The following is a 27,621-nucleotide window of genomic DNA, read 5'->3' on the forward strand; positions in this document are numbered from 1 at the left end:
TTCCGTTGTGTCATTTCCCTTTTCCATTATCATCGTCTCTTCTTGCGCAGTCAGTGCTTCCGTGTGCGAGTACAGTTGTCTAGGGAGTTTACAAAGAGGTGAGTGACTATGGCAATCTGTCAGCTGGAAACGAAAAAAAGAATACCTGATCTTGTAAGCCACCCGTACATAGAAATAGATTGGCAATCCTGTCGTGTTTATTTTAACAGAGCATTGTAGCGAGCGTACGGGAATCTTAATCCATCAGACCGTTGTGGTATGCATGCTTGTATTTAAAGGGAATCTGCAATACTTTCTATAAACGCTTTCACTCTTTCCTTCGCGTCTGCAAGCATTGCGAAAGCTATAGTTATCGCCAGCACGAGAGGCACTGCAGCGTGGTTTGCTCGTGGCAGCAGATACGCCTGTCGTTTCTGCTTTGCTCTTGTGGCTTTCTTTTTAAATTGGCTGCCGAATGCGTTCATTGCTGCAACTGAAGCAAAGCCGGCCAGTAGCCGCTACACCGCGGGAGTGACGTAATTCGAGCAGTCGAATAACGCCAAGACCGCGAAAGAGTGAAAAATATTTTGAGCCAGTTTCCAAGTTATCTTATGGGCATAGCTCAGTGATTTTTGGCTGCGGTGCCTTGCGACCACCTAATCTAAGTACTGGAGGTGTTGGTTGTCTGCGATCTGCAAGCATTTAAGATTGCAAAAAAAAAAAAAAAGTTGAAGGAACTGCTGCAGGGTCCCTTTAATAGTGCTGCTGCGTATCGTATTAGCTTGTATACGTGTTTTACGATTATCCTGGGGATGAAACGCATGGACACAGTAATAGGCTACATAATTTTTAATCACATCGAGTGTTCACTACGTTCACATCACATGTGAGGGTAGTGAACACTCACCCCCCGCGGTGGCTCAGTGGCTAAGGCGTTGCGCTGCTGAGCATGAGGTCGCGGGTTCGATTCCCGGCCGCGGCGGCTGCTTTTCTGATGGAGGCGAAAAGCAAAAACGCCCGTGTGTGCGAGATTTCGGCGCACGTTAAAGATCCCCAGGTGGTCAAAATTAATCCGTAGCCCTCCACTACGGCGCGCCTCATCGCCTGCGTTGCGTCGGCGCGTTGAACCCTACAATCAATCAATAGTGAACACTCCCACTCAATCACGTTTCACGTCAGTGCAGCGTGCGTGGCACAAACAGGGAGTCGTTTCGCAAAACAACTACTGTGGGGCAAAGCTTGTATTTCGACTTCAGTCGGTGAAGGCGGGCGTATTTTAACACGAAAGTGTTTTATTCTCGGATACACGAAGATTTCGCTTACGTCATACCCGTCACGGAAGTGACGCCAGTACGACGCAGCAAGCGGCCTGTAAAGGGTGCACCCCTGCGCTCTGGGTATTCTTGCGGGGAAGCAACCTTTAGTACCGAAGAGTACGCTTTACTTGGGGTTTTTCGTTTGCGGGTTTAATATTTTAACACGAAAGTGTTTTATGCCGCGATACCCCAAGATTTCACTGCCGTCATATCCGTCACGGAAATGACGCCAGTAAACCTTTGGCGAAGGGACCCGCCAGCAGGACGTCGCTCGCCAAGCACACCCACAAGACAGCCGCCGACCAGCAAATCATGCTCAGCTGCAGATTTCGCTGCACATTTCACTTTCGTGTTTTACTGATTCCTATGACAGAGGAATCAACCACAGCTTTTTTTTTCCTTTTTTTTCCCTTTATTTTCGGAGCGGCGAATTGATCGATCGATCGAACGGTAGGACGTGTCCGCTACCGTAGGAGCGAATGAGTTGGTGCTACAGCAGGCTGCTTGAGTTGACTGGTAGATGATCGCGTGACCGACTGAAGGACCTTCAGAAAGAAACTGTTGCTTTGTTGCGTATCACGCTCCGTATATATTTTCAGGCGACTCATTCGCCAAATGAATTAAAGGCAGGATGGATTATGCCGCCTTGCTTTTTTTGTATATAGCCTTCCCGATAGATATTCGGCCCTTACTCTCGCGGTGCTTTCTGTGACACATATTTTAAAACAGGATAGAAACAACGCTAATCGTTTGATGAGATGGGTAAGGGGGAAATGTGGTTCACGGTGCGCGTCATTCTGCCTATATTCATCGCACCGAAACCACCCCCACACTCGCGGATTACATCACTTTTTGTACAAGCCAGATTTTGAAATCAAGAACTGTGCGGAAGCCCCCATTTCATTGCGAACAAGGCTCCCGTGCCGGAGCCGAAACGTCTTTGTTTTCATAAACATTCATGGGCGGAGTCTGTTTTTAATCGATGTCAAACCAGGTTTTCTTTATATATGGGTCTGCAAAAGGTTGTTTTACGCCGTCCTATAAAGTGGTAGGCGTCGTGTTTGTGGGTATGCACATGGTCGGGTCGGGAGAGGTCAGCAAATGGCCCATATTTTCAATCACCACTAAAATGTAGTTGCTCCAGTCGGAAGTAAAAAAAAAATGGTTCTCACACAGGCGGGTTTGAGCGCGGCCTGTAGTGGGAGGCAAGCCTTAGCATTCTCAAATCGGAAAAGTCCGAATTATGCGGCTGCAAAACGCCAGTTTTCATTTCAGTGATTCAAATGTCCGACGCTAGCCGATTAAAGCGAAAGAACGTAGTTCGCAGACATCAAATGTGTGAGGCTCTAAACTTGTGGAAGTTAACGTTCAAGCGCCTTTTCCACCTGCTATCTTTCCGACATTTGGAGGGCTTACTTTAGCTGGTAATACCGGCGCAAAGTTGTTTTGTACGCGCATCTTCCGGAAATGTGGTGTTTGCAGGCGTTTGGCTTTGAAAATCCACTTGCTAAGGCGTTATGCCTGCCTAGAATGAGGACGCGGGGCCGACCCTGGTCAAAATATTTAGTTTTAAGAGGTCAACCATCGGTGGTATTCGGTGGTATTCGGCGGCCGAAAAATTCCTATGCGTACTTGAGCCTTTTTACGTTCTTGAGTGCGCAAAAATTGGGACTTCGCTTGTGATAGGATCCTACGTGAGTTCAGCTAGAGGCGAAACCCCTGGAGTAGCGCCAAGTTCCCGGCATTTGAAGCGCTCCGCGACACGGTACGCCTCCTGTGCGCAATTGGCCTTTTTTGGCGTACTTGTGTGGTGGACCACGCTTATAGTCGGCGCAGAAACCAGGGTGCACGCGACGTCGAATTACTTTCCGTCACAAAACGCGCCGCGTGCCGCGTTCACAGACACGCTATGGCGCGACGAAGGGGTGGCTTTCGTTTTGGCGCTCTTAGATAGGCAAAAGCGGGACCATTCCTGGCGTTTGGGTAGGGCGTTCGTTTGCACCCCGAAGGCCCGGGTTCGACTCCTGCACCCAGGCCAAAATGCGCCAAATTTTCTTTTTAAATGCATCACTTCGAGCTCTTTTGACTGTTTTTTCTTACTCTGTGCGCTCCGTCCATTTTGAGTTCCATTGTTCGGCTTTATAGTTCGGCCACGCCGCCGCCGACGCCGCATTTTCGCGTAGTGGCTGACATATATAAACGCTTTCGCATTAAACGGAGTGTGCCACTGCACGGCGTCGGCGACATTGAGCGGCAAGCTGTTTAATCTGTTGGCTTCCGCTCGATGGGATAAAACGTATCCGCCAGAACGAGTACAGCCCGTGAAACAGCGCCGGAATAAGTGCAGGAGCGAGGACTTTTGCGCAAGGCTTTTGTGGCACGTATTGCTGCGTGGCAGAGCACAACGCGCCGGAATCGCCTTGGGCCCCGAAAAATATATATATAACGAGAGCACGGTGGGCTTTAAGCGTGAACGAAAAAAAAAAAAAAAAGATCTAAATCGCGTGTGGTTGGACGGGTATTTCGGTTGAGTGAAGCGCTTTGCCTGTATCGAATGGCCAACGTTAAAGCTGATGGTTTGGCGGTGCGAGTTGGAGGCTTAGCGGGCGAACGAATTTGATGCCCTCGGGGGAGTTGCCGAAGTGTGTTTTCGGTATCGCGTTTAAATTTAGCGCTGCCCGGCAGCCGAAGAAATCTGACCTGTTTCTGTGTTTTCGTGCGCTTCGGAGCGCGGTTCGTCATTTTCTTGTGTTTTGGCATCATTTATTACTACCTCGCGCAACGTCAGCGTTGTAGCGCACTGCATTTTTTATTTCAGTGGAAAGGATCTTTGCTGTCATTATTGCCTTTATTACTTCAAAAGAAAGCTTCTTTTTTATTTGGGAGTCATGTTCTTGACATTCTGCAACATATCGGAACAACGTAAGTTAGTTCATACCACCGCTGGACGAGCCACCGGCTTTAAAGAAGAAACACGCAAGTTTTTAATGCGTAGTATTCTTTTCCGAGTAGACACACAACCAGTACCGGTAACGCCCTGCATTTTCATAAAAATGTAGATTTTGTTGAAGTAACACCTTTAATCGATATAATAGCGTAAATGGAGATACTTGGTCGGAAAGAATTTTGGAAAACCAATGAATGAGAAAAACTGCAAAAAAAATATTCACAAAAATGACGTCACAAAATGAAAAATATGCACCTTATACATCTCCCCCCAAAACAGAAGAATAAACGAAAACAGTATGCGAAAGAACGTTCAAAATACGAATAAAAAATTCCGTAAACCGACCAGCTTTGCAGTACACGTTGCGTGTTCGGGAAAACAAAAACATAATTAGCGAAGTAGAGGCACTTCCTCGCTGTAATGTTATAAATTTACATCATTAGTGAAAAGAAATGAAAGAGAAAAACAATAAAATAAACCGTCGTCTATCTCTACTCGTAGCGATATTTTGCTATAAAGAACTCACATGTCCCTGTAAAGAAGCCGTATCAGAATACTACGCAGTAGTGCACAATTCTCCGAGTTCCTGCAGATTTTTTTTGTTTATTATGGCGGTTTGAATGGTGGCATCTACTGCTTGTTGTTAATCAGTGCATCATATAAGTCCTTGCGGTTTTTTTTTTTTTTTTTTGGCTGGAGATATCTGTCAAATATGTGTGTTCGTGCACATCACCATTCTAAGGTGCTAATAAAGTATATTCGTGTCAGGCGCAATCGCGCCGCATTGAGGTTCGGCACACCGGGCGTCTGTCAACTTCATCCATACGCTGGAATATGCGGCGGGAATGCAGGGCTTTACGCGCGGAATCGAAACTGCGCGCGCACACAAACGCACGCTCTCAATCAATCAATCAATCAAAATTTTGTAGGGGCTACCGAAACACTGGTCCAGAAACAGAAGAGGATCGATGACTTGATGTAGGGACGGTGAGAAGTTTCGTAGCAAAGAGTGAATTCGGGCAGCGCATGGTAGGCGGAGTTGAAAGTCAACAGGAATACAGTCTGGGAAGCCATTTTAAGTGCGAATGCACTTTATAAGCGACCCCAAACCATCCACCGCCGGCGGCGTTGGCGTCCGCAGTGCTTCTCTATATTTGAAAAAGAAACAGCATCCGGCGCCAGGTTTCGATCCGAGGACTTTGCGGCCGCAGCGCGACGCGCTACCGACTAAGCCACGGACGCCACGCTGATATCAGTGAGTAACGCGCCTTATATCTTTAACGCATTCAAACTACGTCGTCAGCGGCGTGCGTTGGCGACTCAGCGGCGTTATAGCGGCTTGATAACTGCGTGGTGTACACGTGATACTACAAACCCGATGGAAGAGATGGAAGAGAAGGCGGCGAGGCGGTGGGCTGCGGGGGCCGAGCGCAAGCGCCGCAAGCGGGCCGACAACCGTGCATTCGCACTTTCACATTCTCCCCCTCGGGGAAATGCGGGGGAATTTTTTTCACTCCACAGCAGGTCGTTTGTTGAGCCACTCGCCACTCATATGGGAACTTACACACACGCCTCGCTACAGTGGGAAAGAGCTTCATGATTGAACAAGACAAGGAACGTGAACAGGGTGAACACAGTACGACGCGCACTTCGTGTGTTGACCTTTCTTTTTAAGCGCTTTTCCACTGTAGCCATGCAACACCTACTAGTGCCCCCCCCCACACACACACACGCACGCACGCACGCACGCACACGCGCGCGCACGCACGCACGCACGCACGCACGCACACTGATGCCCTGTTACACATGCCTCAGTCGCGCTTTAAGCCTGAAGGCTAAAGCCAGTTTCGGAATCGGGTTGTCGTGGAGACGTTGAAAGAACGCGGGAACCTCATCTTCGACAGTTATTGACGTATGCACGAGCTGCCAGCAGCCAGTGAACCGCGACGTCGTGCGGCAGAGCTGCTGAAGACCGTATACCGTGCTTCCCAATGAGCACGTCATAGGCGAAGCCGACTGTCTGCTGTCGTGTTCGCTAAGTGCCGTTAGGAAAGTGACTGCCGCGTCGCTATTTCGGACTCCCGACGTGCCGGTGAAGAGCTGCATTGACGTCAGTGAAAGCCTGCCAAAACTAGTTACTTGAGCTCGCTGTGGCTATAGGAGGGGGCTGGACTGGCGCACGTCATTGCTCACTTGACTTCACCCTGGGTAAATGTATCCTCTGCAGAGAAACGGGGGTGCTGCAACCACCTGCGAGGTCTGGTATTTAAAGGGTCGAACACATAGGCGGAAAAGCACACGTTCCCGCATGCGTCTCCGCCCCGAGAACCGGTTTGACTCCCGGATGACCAGCCGCGTCACCCTCTCCCGCGCACATCCAAATTCCAATCTGCTAGATATTTTGCCGCACCGCGTCTGGAACCGGATTGCTCGGACTGACATGTGTCCCCAAGTGTCCAGTACGTTCGGACAGGAATGAAACGTCAGTGAAAAAGATTACAACCCAAGCCCACAAAATGCAAGATTTGTTCTTTTTGTGTAAACGTAGTATGCATTTTGCCGCGGATGTTCTCAGTGTTTCCGTTAAACTAAATAGTAAAGGTCCCGTGCAACACTTCAACATTTTTAAACGTATGGAATACTTTTAGAAGGGGCCAATAAAGCACGGCAGTGCAGACCGCGAAGCTCCCGACCCAAACATTACTCCTTTAGCACGTGAGGTAACTTAGACACTCGCTGAAAATATTTCTCTTGTCTCGGCGTTCTTCAAAGACAGAGCATTGTTTGCTTGCTGAAAGGCGCCATGAAAACGAAATACAAGTTCAGTTCGTTAAAAAGACTGCTTTATCACGGTACCAATGCTATTAATATCGTTGCAAACTTTAAACAAATAATGAATATATTAAAGAAAACACAAACTCATTCTCTTTGTGACGTCATAAAATATTTGTGACGTCACAAAATCTCGTTTCTGCAGTTGGCGGCATTAGGCCTAAACCACCCCTAAAACACATGACAACGCAGTTGCGATGGGGCAACGCAGAGATAACTGTGTTTTTTGTGCTAGCCCATCTGAGGTCACTCCTGCCCATAACACGTCACTGTAGCGCGAAATGCAGTTTTTCAATACTTCTTGCGTTTTTCGTTAAAAAACGCCTCTCGTGGCTAGAATGATGCTGAGTGAAGTACTGAAGCCTAGTTTTTTTTTTTTTAATTAAAGAAAGTTGTGTTTTGTCTTCGCCCCCTCAAATTCTGTGAAGCCGACAATATCGCCGCTCTTGACTGCGGCTTCCTCTCAGCTGCGGCAATGAGCGCATTCGATAGCCACTTCAAGGGACCCTGCAACACTGTCAACTTGTTTTCTAAATCTGAAAATCTTTCGGGACGTAGTCAAAAAGCGCATCCAGTACTCAGAATACTGGGTCACGAGGTACCTGAAAAAGAAAATACTGCCCTACGCCTGTAAGATAACTTAGAAACTTCCTTTATTTTTTTTATCTTTCTCATGGTCTTGGCCTTGTTTGCGCTCTCGAATGACGTCATTCCAGCAAGCTCACGGCGATTGGCCGGCTTCCTTTCAGTTGCCACTTTAAACAAAATCGCCACAAAAGCTAAAGCAGAAACAGGAAGGCCTATCTGATGGGACGAGCAAATCACGCTGTGCCGCTCTGTGCTAGCGATAACTACCTTCGCAATGCTCCTATAGGTGCGAAGGAAAGAGTGAAAGCGTTTATAGACTGGGCTGCATCTTTAATATGCATGAACCATGTCACCAGTGCTAGCTAGATATGTCCCTCGGGTGTGTCGCTGAAGCGTGACGATCAGTTATTACAAAATGTTGAGAAAGAAAAAAAAAAAAACTGACCAGATTCACATCGCTTTTAATCTGTGTTCCTTCGTGGCAGTGATACAAACTTTTAAACCTTTCTTGCAAGTGCCGGAATCACTAGAGTTTTAATATCGAAAAAGGTGCTCGATTTTTATTGGTTTTCCTAGGGACGCGGCGCGGAATTTCCGTTGTTGCAGATGCGGCGGCGCCAGTTTTTCTCGAAGCGGAATTTGCATTTTCATGTGTACTTCTTCAGTGCCTTCACGCACCACATCACACGCAACTGGTGGGTTGCAGATGGCACCGGTCGCAGCATCCGCCGGCTGGGACTTAATTAATTCGTACTTGTGGGCTTTCCGTTTGGAGCCTCTTCGTTTTGTCTTTCTTGTTCAAAGAGTTTGTTCTGCCATCGGGAAAAGTGCACAATGAAATTTCTACGAATCAGTTCATCGAACTCAATTTCTTTTTTTTTTTAACGGCACCAAAAGCCGTCTAGTTAATGGTACACAGGGAAATTTACTATCTACACCGAGAACGTGAAGTTTATGCGCAGAAAAACGTATACGCGGAAAATGTGTTCTGGTTTGTTACTGCTCTTCCTATGGGACAAAAATGTGGAATAAAAGCAGCGCTTGTCCCTGTTTTATCGCGTGGGCGCAGTGAAGTGCCGCGTGATTAATTTGCTTCAGTGTACAGGACGGGATTTTAAATGAACGAGACTTTTCTGTTTCTGACTTTCCACCTGAACGTTGGGTCGAGCCTGTGTGCGTGGACGTCGAGGCTAATACGTCGCATTAATCTCTGCCCGTCGGATTCAACGAGCGAGCCAACAACGTCGCGATGATTAATGAAGGGCTGTGGTGGGACGTCAAGCAGCGATGAACGACGTGTACGTCGTCGCGCTGCGTAAGGAGCCAGGGTTAGCGAGCGGGACCCACCGTCTAGCCACAGCTCGACTTGTAACAAGGCGCTAATGCGAATCTGTAGTGGGACGTTTAGAGAAGCCTTCAGGCAGGAACAGGAACCTTACTCCACCTTTAAAGCTTTCCTCAAATATTCCATCGAGGTGTCAGCTATATCGTGCTGCTATGATTGGTGATGCTAAGTGTTGTGTTCGTCCCACCAATTCAAATGATGGGGTTTAAAGTGTTCGGATTAGCGGGTCTGGATTAATTTTGACCACCTGACTGTCTTTAACATCCGGACCTAAATCTCGAAACACGGGCGTTTTCACTTTTCGCCTCCACCAGGAAAACAGCCACCGCGGCCGGGGTTGAACCCGCGTCCTTGAGCTCAGCAGCTCAATCACCGCGACGGGTACGGTCCCGGTATGATCGAGCTCCGAATCTTTCTACTAAGATTTAATTTCTCCTGTATCTGCGAATTCAGTCCTACTAACTCACCCAATTTTCTAGGAACTCTGCATGCATGTGTCCTTTCTAGTATATATAGGATTGTTAGTCTGCACCAACCTTACGGGTCGTGAGTTAGCTCCAGTTGCGATGTTCGATTGGACAAAACGTTACTTGCGTGTGTGGGCAAACAAACCAGTACTACTGCAGCGATGAGAGTAACATGCTGCCTTTTTAAGTGTCCCCTCACTTCTTCGCACCTTCTCATGTGTGCTCATCCGGACGTACATTCCTAATTGTACCCTCTTTCCCCTCGCCTTCCGCTCCTGTCTTTCCATACACAGTAAACCCTCATAGTAAGGAATCGCGATTTTGGAAGTTTTTTGTGGCCCTGGCTACAGTTGATGAGGAGCGAATCATTTCCGCTTTCAACGAAAAGCGGCTTATAACGGAGTCTGTTGTCTCTCCCAAAGATCTTCCCGCCGCGCTTGGTGGAAAGACAAACCGAAATTCTTACACGCCGGACGATGGTCTTTCCATACCAAGGTTGGACACGAACAACTTGTTCGTACTGCGAATACGCGGCTCGTCGCCAGGATGCGTGGCGGACTGAAAGCCACGCGCTCCGTTCGTATTTCAATTTACCACGATAGTACCTGGCGCCCATCACACGAAGCCCGTGCCGGCTGCACGCCAGCCGCGCCCAGGTGTGTCGTCGTCGTCGTCGTCGATGGTGGGCCATGGCCACTTGGGGCGTTGTCCGCCAAGTCCCGTGACTATATTATTCCACAAATAGGAAAATCGGTTTCTCACAATAGGATTATTGGGCACAGTTTTTGTACTTTTGTCCTGAGTAAAGCGAAAAATCGGGCTTTGTATGTGATCCGAGCACTCCGTATATACAGAATTCGTTCGGATCGGGATTTCGCGTGCCTGGCAGTGTTATGGAGGGGAAAAGTCATATTTTTGTGGCGTTGTACACTAATTGATTATTGTGCGTTTCTCAGATATATTTTTTATTGCCCCTCTACGTCGGGCTAGGTATACGAACTCCATATTCTCAATACTCCGTATACGCAGAATGTTTACAGGGAAAGGGGGGGAGGGGGACGTCTACTGGGCCTCTGTCATCGCTCTCAAGTTCGGCGTGCATTCCGGGAGCAATGCCGGAATTGCGCAAACCCAGCGAAGAAGTGGTCTGGATTTCACAGCGCAAGTTTCTTCGGCCAGTAAGGTTCACTACACCCGAACGCTCTCAACGATCGTTCGTTAGGCGGGCTCTCCCTAACTTCCCCTCGCCCGAGCTTGCCCAATTTACGACTTCAACGCGATGCAATCCCTCATCTGGATGAACCAAATTGCTCCCCGCGAAGCAGATTCCCCCGGTGGCGTCGCCGCTTCCATCTTCCGCTTTCGCATCCCATCTGAGACTGTGTCCGTTCGTCCGCATTTGGGTCCCGTGCTCGATGAGCGTTGTGCTATAGCGACAAGAGCGCTTACATGTGCGTGTGCTCAACATCAGTTTGATAGAAGGAACATCTCACTCGGATATAGCCCCATCGTGGCTGGAGTGGGCCGGAGTGGGAACAGAACTCCAGAGAACTTTACCATTCCGAGGTTGAGTTAGGCTAGTCTGGGTAGCAGTTCCGCGGTGCGGCTAAGACAGCGGGCGTAGATATATGTGCTGCTTTCACATCGAGCTTGTGCAGGCCTTTGTGAGTATATAGGCGGGGACGAGCGGCACACTGGCAGTATGCGGCCCCTTTTAGTTGCCGAAGAATGGGTTTCCGTATATCGTTTGTATGTATGTATGTATGTATGTATGTATGTATGTATGTATGTATGCATGTATGCATGTATGCATGTATGCATGTATGCATGTATGCATGTATGTATGTATGTATGTATGTATGTATGCATGTATGCATGTATGTGTGTATGTATGTATGTATAATATATATATAGCGAATCAGAATAGGAAATGAGGGGCTCGTTGAAATAAGACAGAAATAAAGGTTGGCAGTCAAATAAACCTCGCAAAGCAAAGGGGGGAACGTTGTAGGTCATTGGAACAGATAAAGAATTCGAAAGACCGAAAGAAAGTGGAGAAAAAATGAAGAATATATATATATATATATATATATATATATATATATATATATATATATATATATATATATATATATATATATATATATATATAGGGAGTAGTAGAACTTTGAAGATGGTAGAGAACACAAGAGAAGAAAAACTTCGAACAAGGTAAAAGCACGATTGTGGCCTACGTTTCAGCAAAGAGAACTTGCTTTCCTCAGGGCCACAATCAGGGCCACAATCGTGCTTTTACCTTGTTCGAAGTTTTTCTTCTCTTGTGTGTGTGTGTATATATATATATATATATATATATAGTAAAAAATGGGTATAGCTTCTAACAAAACTGTTTATTGGTCGACGTTTCGATCGGATGCCGATCTATATATATATATATATATATATATATATATATATATATATATATATATATATATATATATATATATATATATATATATATATATATATATATATATATATATATATATATATATATATATATATATATATATATCGGCGATAAACCGCTCTGCGAGGGTGTCTGTCCGTCCTTCTTTAGTTTTCTCTGTACGCGTGACATCGTGGATGGGAAAGGTTCGAAGTGCCTTCGGGCTCGCCTCTCACGCTCTGAATCATCGCGATACCGAGCGTCGGTACGATGCGTCGAGCCGGTCCGTCAGTGATGCAGCAAACAGCGGCGCTTTTGTGAGCGCTCTTTATCCCACGGTTGCTTCGAACCCCTGAATGAAAGAGTTCGTGGAATCCGATTATTGTGACGCCGGCCCTCTCGCCCAGGTTTTTTACTGAAGGTTCGGTCTGTGAGCCTCGTTTTCGTACTTGTGTTAGGAGATTGAAAGAGTGCCTATGCGGCTATTTGTTAGGGGGCGAAGACGCAACAAAGCTGGGATTAACTGTTCCGGATGCCTTCATTATACGCCATGCCTCACTGCTCAAGGGGAGCTTTTTTGCACTCACGTGCGATCTTCTTTCGGGCTTTTTTTTTGTACGTAGATTGGCACATTGCACTGCTCAACTTTTCTAATTCCTGGGGTTTTCTTTGAAGCTTGGTGCAGGAGGAGATGGTGGTGGAATAAATGTTGATTTTATGGGCACTGCTGCTGCTGCTGCTGTAATTTGCGTCAAAGTTGGATCGGATGCACGCGTTGTTCGTCTACGAACATTCTTAATCTGTAACTGTCAGCCGGTAATACCGTGCCTGTCCAAGTAACTTTGGCTTCTGGAAACTGTTTAGTTGAATATGTCTCGTACACTTAAGCACGGCACTTATGACGTAGTGATGGGCTCGGTACGACCGCTGCCACTACGACGCGTTTCTTTTAGGGGCAAAGCCCCTAGGGGCTCGGGCTGTCGGCGTCTCGTGTCGTCGTCTTAACCGTCGTCTCGTGTAGTCAGCGTACTAAAACACCGGGACACTCGTTTACGCCTCGCGCTAGACCGCTTCGTGCTTCAAAGGCACGATGCTTTCACAGCAAAACTGTATACCTCTATCCCCCAATGGTTTCATCTCCGTTGGCAAAAACGCCAAGGCGCCAAGAAGACACTTATAACACTGCACGCTTCGCCCTTCCCTAGGTTTCACGTTAGTGGAGATTGCCCGGGAATTTTTTTTCTTGTTTTGCTTTTGGATAATAGCTTACGTCGCACAACAGTATGAGAGAGGCTTGTTTCCTGTGGACTGCGAAACGCGAGAACAGCACAGACTACACGGGTCTGTAAACCGCGTGCCTATCAGGCTTGTCTAGACCGCCCGGCTTGGTGCGTTGTGATCCGTTCCATAAAAGCGTCATTTGCTGGTGGCCGCCAAGCTCTAGGTTTTTGCCGCGCTCGCACTCGTGCGTTCTGATGAACACTAAAGAAGCGAACTTTGTCAGTTTTAATAGCACTGTTTTGAAAACTGTCACTGACTATAGCTTCCAAACGTACGTTGGTCGCGTACAGAACGAAAATTCATTTGAATGATTATCCCGCACTCATTTTACGCCAATTCAACCGAGACCACGATTCTCAGCACTTAAGCTCCCGCGCTTACGTAACTCGAAGCTCGGCTCGCATGCACTTCAGATGGGACGGCGAAACGCCGCTTGCGTAATACATTTACTGACATCCCGCTTCTTTTGAACTCCGACAGCGCCTGCCTTTGAGGCCCGCTCTGAGCAGCTTATTTCTGCGAAGTGCCTTACGCATTGGCATACACGAAATTTGAGAAAAATCCGCTTGGCCGCAAGCAATTTTCCTCTACTTGCGCGTGTGCAGACAATGAGGCAGTGTGACGAGGCGGTATGGAAAAATGTCCAATGCGCACTTGTTTAACCTCTCGCGAAGCGTTGTTTAAAGGGACCATGAAGACAAAATACAAGTTGGTCTTATTCGAACTATTTCGCGTTCTATAAGGCCCCCAGCGCGTGTGCGGAAGCAAACGATGCTTTGTTCACTGAGAAATTAATCAATTTAAGCTAAAATTTTGATTCTCGCTCTATAACTGGTTTGAGCAACGGCATCATAAGAACAAGTCTTTGGCTAACACAGTGGCATGATAAGAACAGGTCTTTCAGTTAAACTTGGTGTGAAGCGGATACTTTTTTATTGTTAATCAACCTAGATGGCGCCACCACACCGCGGCAAGCCGTTTTCTTCCTGTGGGGCAACCTCAAAGCACCGCAGTGCTGTGCATCAAAATCAAGCACAGTGCGCGCAGTACCAACAGCAGTACGCATCGGTACCTCTATGCTTACGTGTGCTTTCGTAACTTCTACGGTTTTCCCACCATTCCTACTTCTGTAAAAGAATGTGTCCTAAATTGAAGCATAAATAGCTCGTTCGGCAAGCTTACAAGCTCTGCGTAATTTGCGTTTGCTTTTGCCGGCCTCCGCCAGTCGTAGAGCTGGCTGGTATGACATCATAGTTTCTGTTGCGGCAAATGAGCTCGTGGGTCGCATGGCAATTCCCTTTTCCCTATTATATAGCTTATCTGAGCGAAGTTTACGTTAAAAGTGCTGTCAGTGTGATTCTAACGAGGCAAGCTCTTGAATGAACCAAACTTGTATATATATATATATATATATATATATATATATATATATATATATATATATATATATATATATCAGGGTGTCGAACCGAAAAAAATACCGGTTCGGTTACGGTTCGGGTTCGGGTGAAATAATTTCGTTCCGGTTCAGTTCCGGTTCGACAAAATCACGTACCGAACCGGTTCGCGAACCGGTTCGGGAGCTTGAACCGGTTCGCGAACCTGTTCGATTAGTTGAATTATCACTAAAATTATAAAAAAAAACGTTTACTAGTTTAAAACGACCGTCAAATCAAAACACAAACTGACATTCAAAATGGTGCTGCTCCCCAAGGGCAGTGGCGCAATTGCAAAGGAAACTTTAAACAATTAGGAGATATTAGAAAAACACATGAAGTGGCGACGATTTACCACCTTCTTTATCGCTCAGACTTTCTGTTGTCCTAGCAACTATTCATAAAGCCAACGCCAAGAGATATGATGGTGGGATATATTTTCTGTCCTTTCCTTTTTTGTTGAAATCGCAATTGTCGCTATGCAATCGCCCATCACGCTAACCTTGAGGCCTTAAATTTAATCCTGCGTACGGGCGTGTTCAAATACCAGCGCTTAATAACAATGGCGCACATTTTTTATATTTGAAACAAAACAGAAAAATTCTACAACAGGCACATAAATACTACCAATGAATTAGATTATTTGGTAACCCTGAATAATTTGTTAGCTGTCACCTTATCGAATGTGTTAGCCACACTTTTGTTAAAAGTAAGCTTTAGTTACGCTCAGTCACTGCATTATTGCTCTGACCACTGCAATTCCTTTTGCGATACCGAAAGTGTGCATTACAATCAGTATGTCATCGTACCGCCTGAACCCCTACCATCGTTCCGTGTGCTACATTGCGGAATCTTATAACAGATAATGCGGTTACAAAATGAAAGGGAAATTTGACACGTGGAGCATGAGATGGGACTTTTTGGGTAGACGCTCTTTAATTCGTCCACAGCAGTACTCCCCTCCGGAACGAGTAGCAGTAGAAGCAATGTAGCGAGTTGGGCAAACGGCTTAGCAAACAGCTTAGCCACTGAGCAGCTCCTGCGGTCACACTTGTCAAGTATTAATAATTTGCAGGTGTCGGACCTTTTCAACAAATTATGAAATGCAAAAAGTTTGCACACATCGGGTGTGAGCTTTCGCTGTTGCGCAGTGGAGCACTCCTGCAGCCTGATTTCTCCAATGAAGTCGCAGCTAGGGAAGGGCAAAGTCGTTTTATATCACCTGCAAGCTGCCGAGAATGACATTTCGTTTGGTCAGCTTGCACTACGCTCGCGCCTCCAGCAGCAACAGACCAATGCTACATTGGTGCTCATTCATTTCCCCTGTTGTTACATAAAGCGTGATAGTGTTCAATTGTCTGGAGGGGAAAGTGTGCGAGCAAGTACGAAGTTGATGGTACGGGAAAGAAAAAAAGGCCTGAATTGCATTGACTGTGCAATATCAACAACAGAGGGTCGAACCGTTTCGGCATGAACCGGTAACCGTTATTTCTTTTTCCGGTTCAGTTCCGGTTCGGGTTCAGCGTGCTCAAAAAATAACGGTTCGGGTTCGGGTTCAGTTCCGGAAAAAATACCGGTTCGGTTCCGGTTTTCGGTTCGGTTCGGTTCCGGTTCGACACCCTGAATATATATATATATATATATATATATATATATATATATCAATGGGAAGGCGCACACGCGGCGCCTTAAGTTGTGATCATTAAAACGGAATTCACCGGTCGCCGATTGCACGTTATTTCGGTGGCGTGTCTGGCTGGCTGGCTGTATGGTTTGTCGGGCTAGCAGAACCCGCGGCCGGAGGCCGGCAAGTGGGCGTGTCGGGGAGGGCCCGGCCCGCTTGCGCGCGGGAGATCGGAAATAAAAATTTGGAAATGGAACTCCGCGACAAGATTGAACGGCATATATGTACTCGGTTCGCGCTCGTCGGATACTGGCGATGGAGAGACAGTCGAGAGGTGGGGGAACTGCGAAAAACCGCGCGGTTGAAGTAAATCCAACTGCCGCGCTTCGCGAGCCCGTGGCGTTTCCGTGGTTTGTGAGTTGGGGAGCCATTTTTCAACCGACGCCCCTTTTGACGTGTCCTCGCCGCGCGTGTGTGGCGGCGCTCGTCGAATTTTCGGCCGTTGTGTCGCCGCGTTTTTTTTTTTCTGTTTAGATTTTTTGGAAGTGTTAACTCCTACAACTACGTCCGGGATTTCCGGGATCTCAGGCAGCCTGGGTTAGAACCTCTTTGTCCGCCTTCCCCACATCTCTTCCTCACATCCACTACCCCCACATATATACAGGAACGCACGCTCGGCTTGCTGGCGATGCTGTATTGCGCGGTGTAAGTTTGGACCTGCCAACAGGGTAACAAATTGCTGGAAGTGAGAGCAGGTGGTCGTGTAAGGGGGTGGGTGATTTTGTAAAGCTTTGCGTCGGTCGGATGCGGGGGGACTGATAAAAGGAACGCGCTTGTATTCGTTGCTTCCTTCGCTGCGTTCGGCAGAAAAATGGACGCATGTTGTGCGTCGTTTTTCGGGCCATCGTATCTAGCATAGCTCCTTGCCGTTTGCACTGGCAGTGAACTCTTCCTGGCCAAATGAGCCGTGACTCTTTCATCGAAGTTTGTTCCATCAGATCGCGTTTTCCTTTTAGGTGTTAAATGTGATTTTTTACCGGTGTTTATACATACATGCCAACGTGATAAACTCGAAAAATCGTTGCGTTCCATGCTGAACAGCTTCGGAGCTAAATTCTATTCGCGCGCTTCCCGTAACTCGCAATTCGCGATTCCCTAGATTTCCTGTATATGACCCGCCGCGGTGGCTCAGTGGCTAAGGCGTTGCGCTGCTGAGCACGAGGTCGCGGGTTCGATTCCCGGCCGCGGCGGCCGCTTTTCTGATGGAGGCGAAAAGCAAAAACGCCCGTGTGTACGAGATTTCGGCGCACGATAAAGATCCCCAGGTGGTCAAAATTAATCCGGAGCCCTCCACTACGGCGCGCCTCATCGCCTGCGTTGCGTCGGCGCGTTAAACCCCCACAATCAATCAATCAGATTTCCTGTATATCGCTTAGCGGAAAAGTTGCGCGTCTGATTGCCTCATTCCGCGGGTTCCAGTTCGACAGGAAAGCCCGCTTTCAGTGATGCGCACAAGACCCCGTATTTAGTAAGTTCTGCTCAGCTGAGCATCGGCGGTTGCGGAAGCGGCGGCAGAGGCGGGCCGCCCAGCTGATAAGCAGCCGACTATCGGGCGCCAGTTTTTGTCCGTACCGCTCGTCGCCGCTCCTCCTCGTCGCTGCCGCTGGCGCGGCGGCCCGGCGTCAGCTCCTACGTGAGGGACGAGTTGCTTTCCCGCACGACCTGGTACTTAAGATGGCGAATGAACGCGCAACTCTGCTCCCCTAGGGTAGCTATATTCAGGGACTCTACGGTTCCCAGTTTCCTCCCGCCACCTGGCGGCCAGCGTGAGCGTCCTGCTTGTCTTTCCGTGATGCACCGTTGGTGCTGTGTTGCCGCGCCCGTTCTTGATTGCAACTTTTCAACTACGGAATTAAAACGTCCTTATACGATGACTCGGGGACGTTAAAACCGGGGACGTGTATAGTTTTTTAACATGAAAGTGTTTTATTCCGGGATTCACGAAGACTTCACTTACGTCATATCTGTCACGGAAGTTACGCCAATACAACGAAGCAAGCGGCCTGTAAAGGGTGCACCTCTGCACACAGGGTCTTTTTGCGGGGAAGCAACCTTTAGTACTAAAGAGTACGTTACACTTTGGGGTGTTCGTTTTCGGGTTTTTATATTTTAATACGAGAGTGTTTTATGCCGGGATACACCATGGTTTCACTGACGTCATATCCGTCACGGAAATGGCGCCATTACACCTTTGCTGCAGCGACCCGCCAGCAGGACGTCGCTCGCCAAGCACACCCACAACACAGCCGCCGACCCGCAAATCATGCTCAGCTACAGATTTCGCTGCACATTTCACTTTCGTGTTTTACTGATTCCTATGACACAGGAATCAACAACATTTTTTTTTGTCTCTTGCTTGGTTGTTCAGGTGGAAGCGCGGAAGTACGCGTGTATACGTTATATCACCAGTATACTGGTCTGGGAGAGGGTTACGGATGAAGAACTTATGAACCGGAAATGAGTCGTGCATGGCGAAGCTTTATAAAAAAAAATAAGTTCTGCGCTATGGCTCACCACAAGGGCCGTTGGGCATACAACAATAAATATTGCATAAAATATACAATACGCCGCAATTTTCTGACTGAACGGCGTGTTCATTGCCCCATTAGCACTATGGTATACGCCTTCTGAAGCATGGGATTCTCTCTTTTCTGAAGATTGTCTTTTACCTGTGCGTTTCCCTGTTTATTTAGTTTTCGTATTATTTGTGCTGTTGCAAGCTGGGGTAAGCGGATGCCGTGTGTTAGCGAAAAACAAAACAGTAGAAAGCACCGCAGCAGCAAAAAATTCCAGTTGATTGTTTACTTCAGGATACCAACAAGATGTGAAGACGTGTTCGGAGCTTTTCTTTGTTGTTGTTTGTTGGAAGTGTTGTTTTATATGATCTTAAATAGAATATCCTGCTCTTGTTTAATAATATTATCGTTCTTTGCTTTCAGCTCTTTCAAGGGATTAGCTGCTCTGAGGGAACGGCGTCTGGTGGAGATACTCCCAAATATCGTGAGTCTGAGGTCTCTCCCCGCCCCCCCGAAATGTCCTTTTATTTGCAGGGCACGGCAATAAGACTTCAGATTTTTTATAGCGATGAAAGCTCTATGAGGGACACTTCGTGATAAGCGTGGGCAGGAGTTTGTTTTGAGGGTCAAATCCGTGGCATTGCTGGGGGAGAGGGAAAGGAGAAGGGGGCAGCTGTGCTGGCGTGGCTTGGGGTGGGGAAAGTGCCCCTTTTTACCCCTCTGCCGACGCCCATGCACTGCCTGGTTTGATGGTGATCGTAACCGCGAGGTCGTGACGCTATCACATCCACCCGAATTCAGTTCTCTCGCGGCGACTCAAAAGGGGGCATAATTCGCCCGAAGCGAAAGTCAGGTGTATGTGTCCTGCTTTGAATATCGAAAAAAAGCTTCGTGTCAATTGGTTAAATAAATCTCAGTATACTTCTTCGTTGTAGTATTTAACGCGCCGACGCAACGCAGGCGATGAGGCGCGCCGAAGTTGAGGGCTCCGGATTAATTTTGACCACCTGGGTATCTTAAAAAAGTGCGCCGAAATCTCGTACACGCTGGCGTTTTTGCTAAATCTCAGTATAGGACGGCTTAAAAGTATCCGCAAGATTCTTAATACAACTTTGGTTTCAAAGGAGGCCATACCGCTGCGTGAGCGTTATCCTCGTCTGGCCCTGTTACTCTGCGAGGATTCCGTTACAATTTTTGATGCAGTGATTTTCTAAAGGAGGGATCGATTCAGCTGAACAGAATGCCCTTAATCGCAGTTTCAAAACGTTCGTTTCGAGTTTCTCGATGCCAGTGCTTTGTATGCCTTGACGGGCGAGTGTAGGTGGCACGCAGCCGACGTTTTCCCCCTGTGGGGAGAAGTGCCTGCACAGGAGGGTCGCTGCTTTCAGCTATTTTTCTGGTAGTAATGTATGAGTAGGCCAGTTTTTGAATACTTTGCCGGATAACATCGCCTCTTGTAATGGTCGTCAAACATTTTGTGAAAAACTACAGTCAAATTGCGACGCTATCAGCATTTCTGCGATTCGACTCCCCATTTAAGTATGCGTAACGCTGTTTGCTCTTACGAGTTTTATTTTACCTCTGTAATCTTGTAATCTTTTAGGGCGCAGCCTTTTGGCGGCCGGTACCTGGGTTTCGCGGTGGCGGCGTCCGTCTATGTCCGCGTAACCAAGTGAGCTAGCGAAGTAGCGAAGCCAGAAAGGAAACGGAGAGGAACGTCTGATGGAGTGTGAGGGGAGGGCGGCACGCGCGGCTATTGCGTCATCTCTGCCACTGCCTCCCCCTCACACCTTTGTCATGCGTCACCGCCAAGGGGCGCCCTCCCCCTGACACTTTCCCCAGGCGCTGTATCGTTCGCTTCTAATCCGAACCACGTGACATTTGCGCGGGAGGCTCAAACACGATTTGTAACACCACACTCGCTTCTCCCCCTTGCGTGGCTCATCCGAACCACGTGACATTTCCGCGGGAGGTTCGAACACGATTTGCACCAACACGCTGGCCGGCGGCGACGACGCGCTGCGAGATACCAGCAGAGTAGCGCACGCCGCCGTGCGTTCGCTGATCACGCGATCATTTCCTGAGACGCGGCAGGTTATGCGCCGTGAATGAAAAGAGTGCAGTTCGCGCTGCGCACAAATTTCGCGTTAAAGTGTATAGTAATAGTCGCTGCATTTCTTGTCTTTTTTCGCTTTACCCGTGTTTCTTGTTCCCACGCTCTATACTTCAGCCTAGAGCCCCCACCCTCCACCCCTACCCCTTTCTATGTAGTTCCATCGGGCCTTTAAGGTGGAATAAATGAAACTAAACTATTGTCCTCGTGCTGGAAGGGTCTCCACGCTGGTGGCCACGTCTCCCCCGTATTAGGGCAAGCGCGAGTATACAGCCGGGGCTGCCGTCACCATGCTATGCTCTCTCTTTCGAAAGTAAATGTTATGAGGGACTTTTGGCGGGGCTTACGGTGGTGTTGTCAGCGTAATCTAGATTGCGATGCCGTCGCATGATATTCGCGGCGGGGTATGTTTTCGGATAGCGGCTGCCACTCGCGCCTATGTTTGCTAAATTAAACTGAGACTATGTGACGCTCCTATGCGGAGAAAGCTTTAGCAGTACACGGCGTTATGCTTAATGGGTAGTTCACAACGGACGTAACTCTGCCGCTCGCGCTGCCAATTCTTACGGCCTGTAGAGAAATGGCTCGAAAGCCCGTTCAAGCGCACATTTCTGAACAAAGCTTTGAGCATTTGTGTCAGCTATCGTACTAAGCTGCAAACTAAAACAGTTCTCATTTCAGTAGTGCGTGCGTCACATCGCGATTTGATAATGATCCTAATTTGGTATTGTTTCGTGGCGGAATGACGGATGTGACAGGAACCGTGATTGACAACGATGAACGATGTATTTTGCTATGTACATGGCTGCCATAAGAGATCCCAGCAAGGCACGCACCAGCCACCCGGCGTGGAGCAGCGGAACGCGGTAAATTTAAATTGACTTGAGCAAACCTTTGGCGTCTTTACGTTAGGAGGAGCGCAACGGAAGAGGAACAGCATGAGCGGTGAGCGGGAAAGCAAAAGGAGGCATTTACTTGGCTAATGTCGACAAAGACTATCGTATTGCCACGAACCATGTATTGCTTATTTATTGTTTGCTTTTACTGCCTTGCCACGCCCGGCTGTGTTATCTGCGTTCCAAGCTAAGCGCGGCTTCCATTCTTTATTGTTATGCCGCACGGGCTATCACATTCAGATAAGCAGACTGTTTTGCCCTAACGTCGCTAGCCCAGAATAATCTTCTGTGATCTACAATGTTCTGGATGTGAATCGACGGTTCCAGAAACACTTGCGCCGAAAAGCCTGCAGAGCAGACGCCGCGGCATTCGAATCGCCGGAGCTTGCCTGCACACGTCACTTTGTTGACTGCCGCTTCGCCGCCTCTGTATTCTTTGAGTTGTTAGGGGAGCGCAAGTTCGCTCCAATAAACTTGTTTTCCTTGAAGACAACTGCGTCGTCTTTGACTTCGTGACAGTATTTTGTCGACATTTGCAACGAAAGGAGCAGATACGCGGCCAATTTTTTTTAGTTCTTTCCAGCGCCACTCCACCGGCTGGCGCTGCATGTAATCCTCATTTGTACGCGTTTGATCGGCCTGCCATCGTTGTTATTTTGTTTTTCTTTCGCTCCATTGCGGTCAGTCTTTGCCGATTCACACTGGAGGAAGTGTACACCTTCTATGGGCTGGACCTTGTGCTCAGTTAAGAGTTCTTTTAGCGCAAAATTGTAACTTGGCTAGGATAGTGAAAGCAGGCACCCGAAAGGCGTCCCCTGAACGCGCAGCCACTCGGATATCGTGAGCAAAAAACTGTCCGCAGCTGCTAACCCTTTGCTAACGCGTTCCATAGCGTTCCACGAGTTTGATAGCGCGCCTACATCCAAAAGAATAAAACCCCAAAAATATTCAGCGCGTTTTGTTCTGTAGCCTGGAACAGAAGAAATGAACAGGAAGAAGCACTTTTTGCGCACTGTTTCATATATAGTGCATCGAAAGAAGGAAAAACAGGAAGAAACCCTTGGAGCGCGGTTAATTCCCATTGGCGTGCGACGCATAGCACGAGTAAAACAAAAAGCAAAACAAAAGGGCGTGCGTCAGGAATTCGTGTAGTCTTGGTTGGCCTTCAGCGCATGTGGTATTTGTTGCGTGCTGCTGAGCACGCCCGGAAGGCGCACGGTAAAAGCAATTGGTTTTCGCCAGGTTCCGATCGCTTCGGTGCGGGGCCTGCCACTCAGAAATATATTCCGAACATAATGGTGGTTCTCACCGCAAGCGTTGGCCAGGGACGGTTGTCATACCTTGCCATTTCTTGGGCTTGTAAGCCACCATGACGGGTCACCTACAAATGTGGCGCTTCAGTTATGGTGAAAACACCGCAGTCACCTAAAAGGTTTGCTTTGATTAGTACTCCCTTCGCTGAAAAAAAAAAAAAAAAGTTTTCCTGCAAGAATGACGGCACTTCGACGCACAGAATGGCCCTGTTGGGGTGTTCATACGAATTCGAGCCTTCCCTGTAAAATTTGCACGTACATAAACGAGCTTCACGTCAAAAGAAAATCTCCTCGATTTAAAGCAAATGTCCACAAAGTTTCCGCATGTTTGAACGAACGGAAAAACTTCTCGAATATATAAAGAATGCGAGTAGAGCAGACGGATATGGTAGCAGTGTGGTTTACTTGTGCACATTGACGTTTGCATAACTAAGAAACGGTTCCAGACTTAAGCTCGAATTCTTGTTGCTGGCCGGTATAGGTAGTGATCGGTACAATCGATATTTTAACACGAAAGTGTTTTATTCCCGGATACAGATTTCACCGACGTCATATCCGTCATGGAAGTGACGTCAATACAACGGAGCGAGCGACCTGTAAAGGGTGCACTCCCGCACACTGAGTCATCTTGCGGTGAAGCAACTTTTAGTACTAAAGAGTACGTTATACTTAAGGTTGTTCGTTTTTGGGTTTTATATTTTCACACGACAGGGTTTATGCGTGTATACACCAAGATTTCGCTGACATCATATTCGTCACAGAAATGGCGCCAGTACACCTTTGGCGAAGGGAACCGCCAGCAGGACTTCGCTCGCCAAGTACACCCACAAGACAGCCACCCACCCGCAAATCATGCTCAGGTTCAGATTTCGCTGCACATTTCACTTTCGTGTTTTACCGATTCCTATGACAGAGGAATGAACATAATTTTTATGCACGCATTCGCAGGCCCCACTGAGAGCGAAGCGAAGCAGGCGAGTTTGGGGATTAAACTTAGCCCCACCTGACGGAGCGCGCCGTCCCTACACGGCGATTTTTAGGCACGCCGGCTCCCATTGTCGCCTGCTGCGAAAGGCAGGTCGCTCTCTATAAAGACGGTCGGGGTCATGGCGCTGTGGGTCATTGTCTACATATGAGTCCCGTGACATCTTGTACCCGTACCCGTGTTATCCGCGGGAATTTTATGCCCGTGCGATCGTGGTCATCCCAATCATCTTGGCAACTGTTCACATAGACCACGTGGTCGACGCTGCTTGCGGCGCCCGACACGTCTCCTCTCCGGTATAGTACTACTACAGTCTACACCTTAGCAAGCCTTGTGCAATGTGGGTGTAAAAACTCCACCTTACTCTGAAAGAGGCAACGTACGCAATTGTGCGCACGATATGCAGTAGCGTTTCACCAACAGTGCCGAAGCCGAAGCACGCCGTTCCTTTCACAGTCCTCAGCATCATTTCTTTCCGTAAACAGGATGCAGCTCGTAGAGGATGAACAGTCGGCCTTGCTCTGTCATGGTTGCTTGTCGTTGAAACCAACACGTCAGCTAAAACGGGGCCGTTAACGTCTAAAGGCCGTGTGTTGTTTAGAGGGTTTTTGCTATTCTGATCTTCTCCCTCAGAGCTCGCTTGTGGGCCATATTTAACTTCGCCCCATTCAGCAAAGGTCAAACCCGCTCGTGCCGTGGCCTGCGCATTCGCCAAGCTGTAGGCCTAAAATAGGCGCCCGGTATTATGTGCATAAGAATCGACTCTCTCTGTGTGCAGTGTGCACATTATATATACTACTGCTACACCGCCTTGGTGCCTACGCATACACGACGACCCTGCAACGCGCCTGGGGATGTGGGCCGCAAAAAGAGGGTCAAGTTCGTTGCGTAACGGTTCCGCGTATATGCGCCGGCGGTGACGGGTCGGCTCTCGTCCAATAAGGAATGAAGGACGCGCGCGTAGTTTCCTCTCGGAGGAAAGGCACACATCGTTTAACTCTTGACCGTGCGTCGTCGTCTTCGTTCGCGTCCTGAGCTCGTGGCAGTTGGAGCGGTTTCAGTGCCGGGAGGAAGCGAACGACCCAGTTGCGCCCCCCAGCGCGTTTCGTTCGGGCAATGATGGCCCAGCACGCGAGGCGACGACCGCCGGCAGCTGTTTGCTCAGCCACGACCTCGGGCCGCCCGCTCGGGTACGCGGGTGTTTTGAGCCGTCCGGCGTTAAAACGAGGTTCCGCGCGTGCCGGTCTTTGGAGAACGCCTTCTACATCGGAATGCCCGAACTAGCCTCTTTTTTACTCGCTCCTATAATCCCCATCGGCGCTGTGTTACGATCCCACCTTGTTCCTTTTAACTCGTTTTGACCACCGTAAAGGCAGCGACTTTCCAGAGACGAGGACTCTCTGGCGTTGTTTCGAGGCTTTGTCTCTTCTGGAGGCGTGTGGAATTGTGCCGGGAAATGACTATCCCGGCTCGGTGAGGGATGGAATTCGCGTATTCCATGGCGCGCTCTAAATGCAGAGCGAGTTGTGCTAGCACGGCCCCTTTTTTGTCAGAGACGTGTAGTGCAACTTTCCCCGGTACACATAATAGGTTTCGCGGGAGCCCACGGCGCGGGGGCGGTATCTCCCGGGCCGAGCATAGTTTGTGTGCGGTATGTGTCGGCGCCTTTGAGGATGATTTTTCCCGGGACAGGGGTTCTCCCGTGCACGTGCGGTTATTAGTAGAGTGCAGTACTGAGAACTCGACGTAGGCCGGAAGTTGAGGCTGGCTGCCGGGACGTGAGCGCACGGTTTTTCCGCGGTTCGTGTCTAGTATGTCAGGACGTCACACTTTTCTCTTTCGGGATTAATTGCTGGAAAGTTAACCTTCCGCGAAGTTCTCCCGCAGAGTTGGTAAAAGCTTGCTGTACGTTCAGTGTCGCGCTTAAAATATTGTTCAGATTGAAGCCGTCGGGCTGTATACCTGTGGGCAGCTCCCTTTGGCGTGAAGGTACACAAAATATGCGAATATTTCTACGAAGTTTGCTTGCTTGAGAATATCTCCCCTCTAAAACTGTTTTGAGTGTATCGTGTACCCTGTCAACTTCGTTTACATTGCCTGCGAGCGAGTCGGTTATTGCATTGCCTACGTAGCTCTGCTTCTTGTCCCCCCGCCCTCTCCCACTACTTGTAACCTTTCAGTATCCACATTATCACCTGTTCGTCGTGTTCAACTTTAGTTCGCATTTTAAGAGTATGCCGCGCTTGTTTGCATGGGTATTTAGTAGCTTACCTAACATTTCTTTCGCTTAGATATACGTGCTCTGTTATGAAAACCAAGGAGAGACCGGCCCAAATGCTACGCGGAGTTTCATACTAATATATACTAGAGGGAAACCTGGTGCCACTGTCTAGGGGAGCCGCGCTTCGGTGAGCGTTCCCTCATGTACCGGGCAGGCACGTTCCACTTGTCCTTGGCATGGCTCATGAACAGGCTGAAAAGTTGGCTCTGGCTGCAAAAAATCAACAATATTACTGTAGAAGGTTCATCTGATTTGTTTTGTTATTATAAAATTGGACCCCCAAAAAGAATAATTTGTCAGTGATCATGTACAAGCTTCATGCACGATGAACAAGAAACAAATGTTACCCTTTTTTGTTGATTTTGGCTTTGAGACAAAAAAGAAGCCATATGGCTGGCTAAGCGAAGTAGGCGAGGAACGTCGATAGCGTCAATGGCGCGGCCCACGGCGGCCCGCGACTGCAGCGACAGATTTACTCTATGGTCCCGACAGGTAGGTCAGGCAACCTGGATAAGATGGCCGCGCATTCGAACACACAACTGGCGTGTTTAACGCGTGTGCGAGCGCACTCGGTTGTAGTAAATATTCCGTAACGCCCGTTGGAGTTGCGTGCGGGCGGGGCGTCACGCGTGCGCCGGTTACGCAACTCACGGCCTGCGATCATCTACGCTGCCGTCCTCCGCGCGCCCCTTTGATCGTGCAGCAACGCGCATGTAGTCGTCGCGTGACTTCCGCAGCAAGGCCGATCGCGACGGCCGCGTTTCATTGCTCCGGCGCTATTTGCCGATGTCGTTCGTGAAATTGAACGCGCCGGATGCGCCTCCTGCACGCACGCGTGCGCGTATATACTGTATTAACATCGCGTGTATCCGAGTGTACACGGTCACGCGAACACTCATTTATGGCACCGACATCTGCGCGCGTAATCGGTTTCGGCCGCGTGTAACTGGCGTCTCCGAAAATTTCCGGCTGTTTTTTTTCCCGAATTGCGAGCGGCCACGCGGCGTGCACGCAGTTCGCGGCGTTTAAGTTGCCATTTGCGTGGCGCTCGCCCAACGCCCGCCTGCAGAGTTTAAATAGGATCGATGCTCGCGCAAGAGGGCGGGCGTTGTACACACTCCTCGGCGCTTTCGCTTCACCCGCGGTAATTCTGTACGCGCTCGAACGCTGTTTTGGACAGGCATAAACCGGAATTTTTTACGCTGCCGTGG

General features: G+C 48.5%; 1 protein-coding gene across 3 annotated transcripts in view; it reads left to right on the forward strand.

The window, feature by feature from the left end:
• The window catches only part of Pgant5 (polypeptide N-acetylgalactosaminyltransferase 5), a 274,060-nt gene that overhangs the window by 59,034 nt on the left and 187,405 nt on the right, over window positions 1-27,621 (forward strand). For 2 of the 3 annotated variants that reach the window (XM_077698473.1, XM_077698472.1), the window contains exon 2: window positions 19,246-19,306. The exons of the other annotated variant lie outside the window; for it this stretch is intronic. The gene's annotated coding sequence lies outside the window, so the exon portion shown is untranslated. The remainder of the gene's footprint in view (window positions 1-19,245; window positions 19,307-27,621) is intronic. 3 annotated transcript variants of the gene reach the window in all.

This window comes from Haemaphysalis longicornis, unplaced genomic scaffold (assembly GCF_048455015.1).
Source record: "Haemaphysalis longicornis isolate Haplotype H1 unplaced genomic scaffold, Haemaphysalis longicornis Haplotype H1 scaffold_2, whole genome shotgun sequence".
NCBI classification, from domain to species: domain Eukaryota; kingdom Metazoa; phylum Arthropoda; class Arachnida; order Ixodida; family Ixodidae; genus Haemaphysalis; species Haemaphysalis longicornis.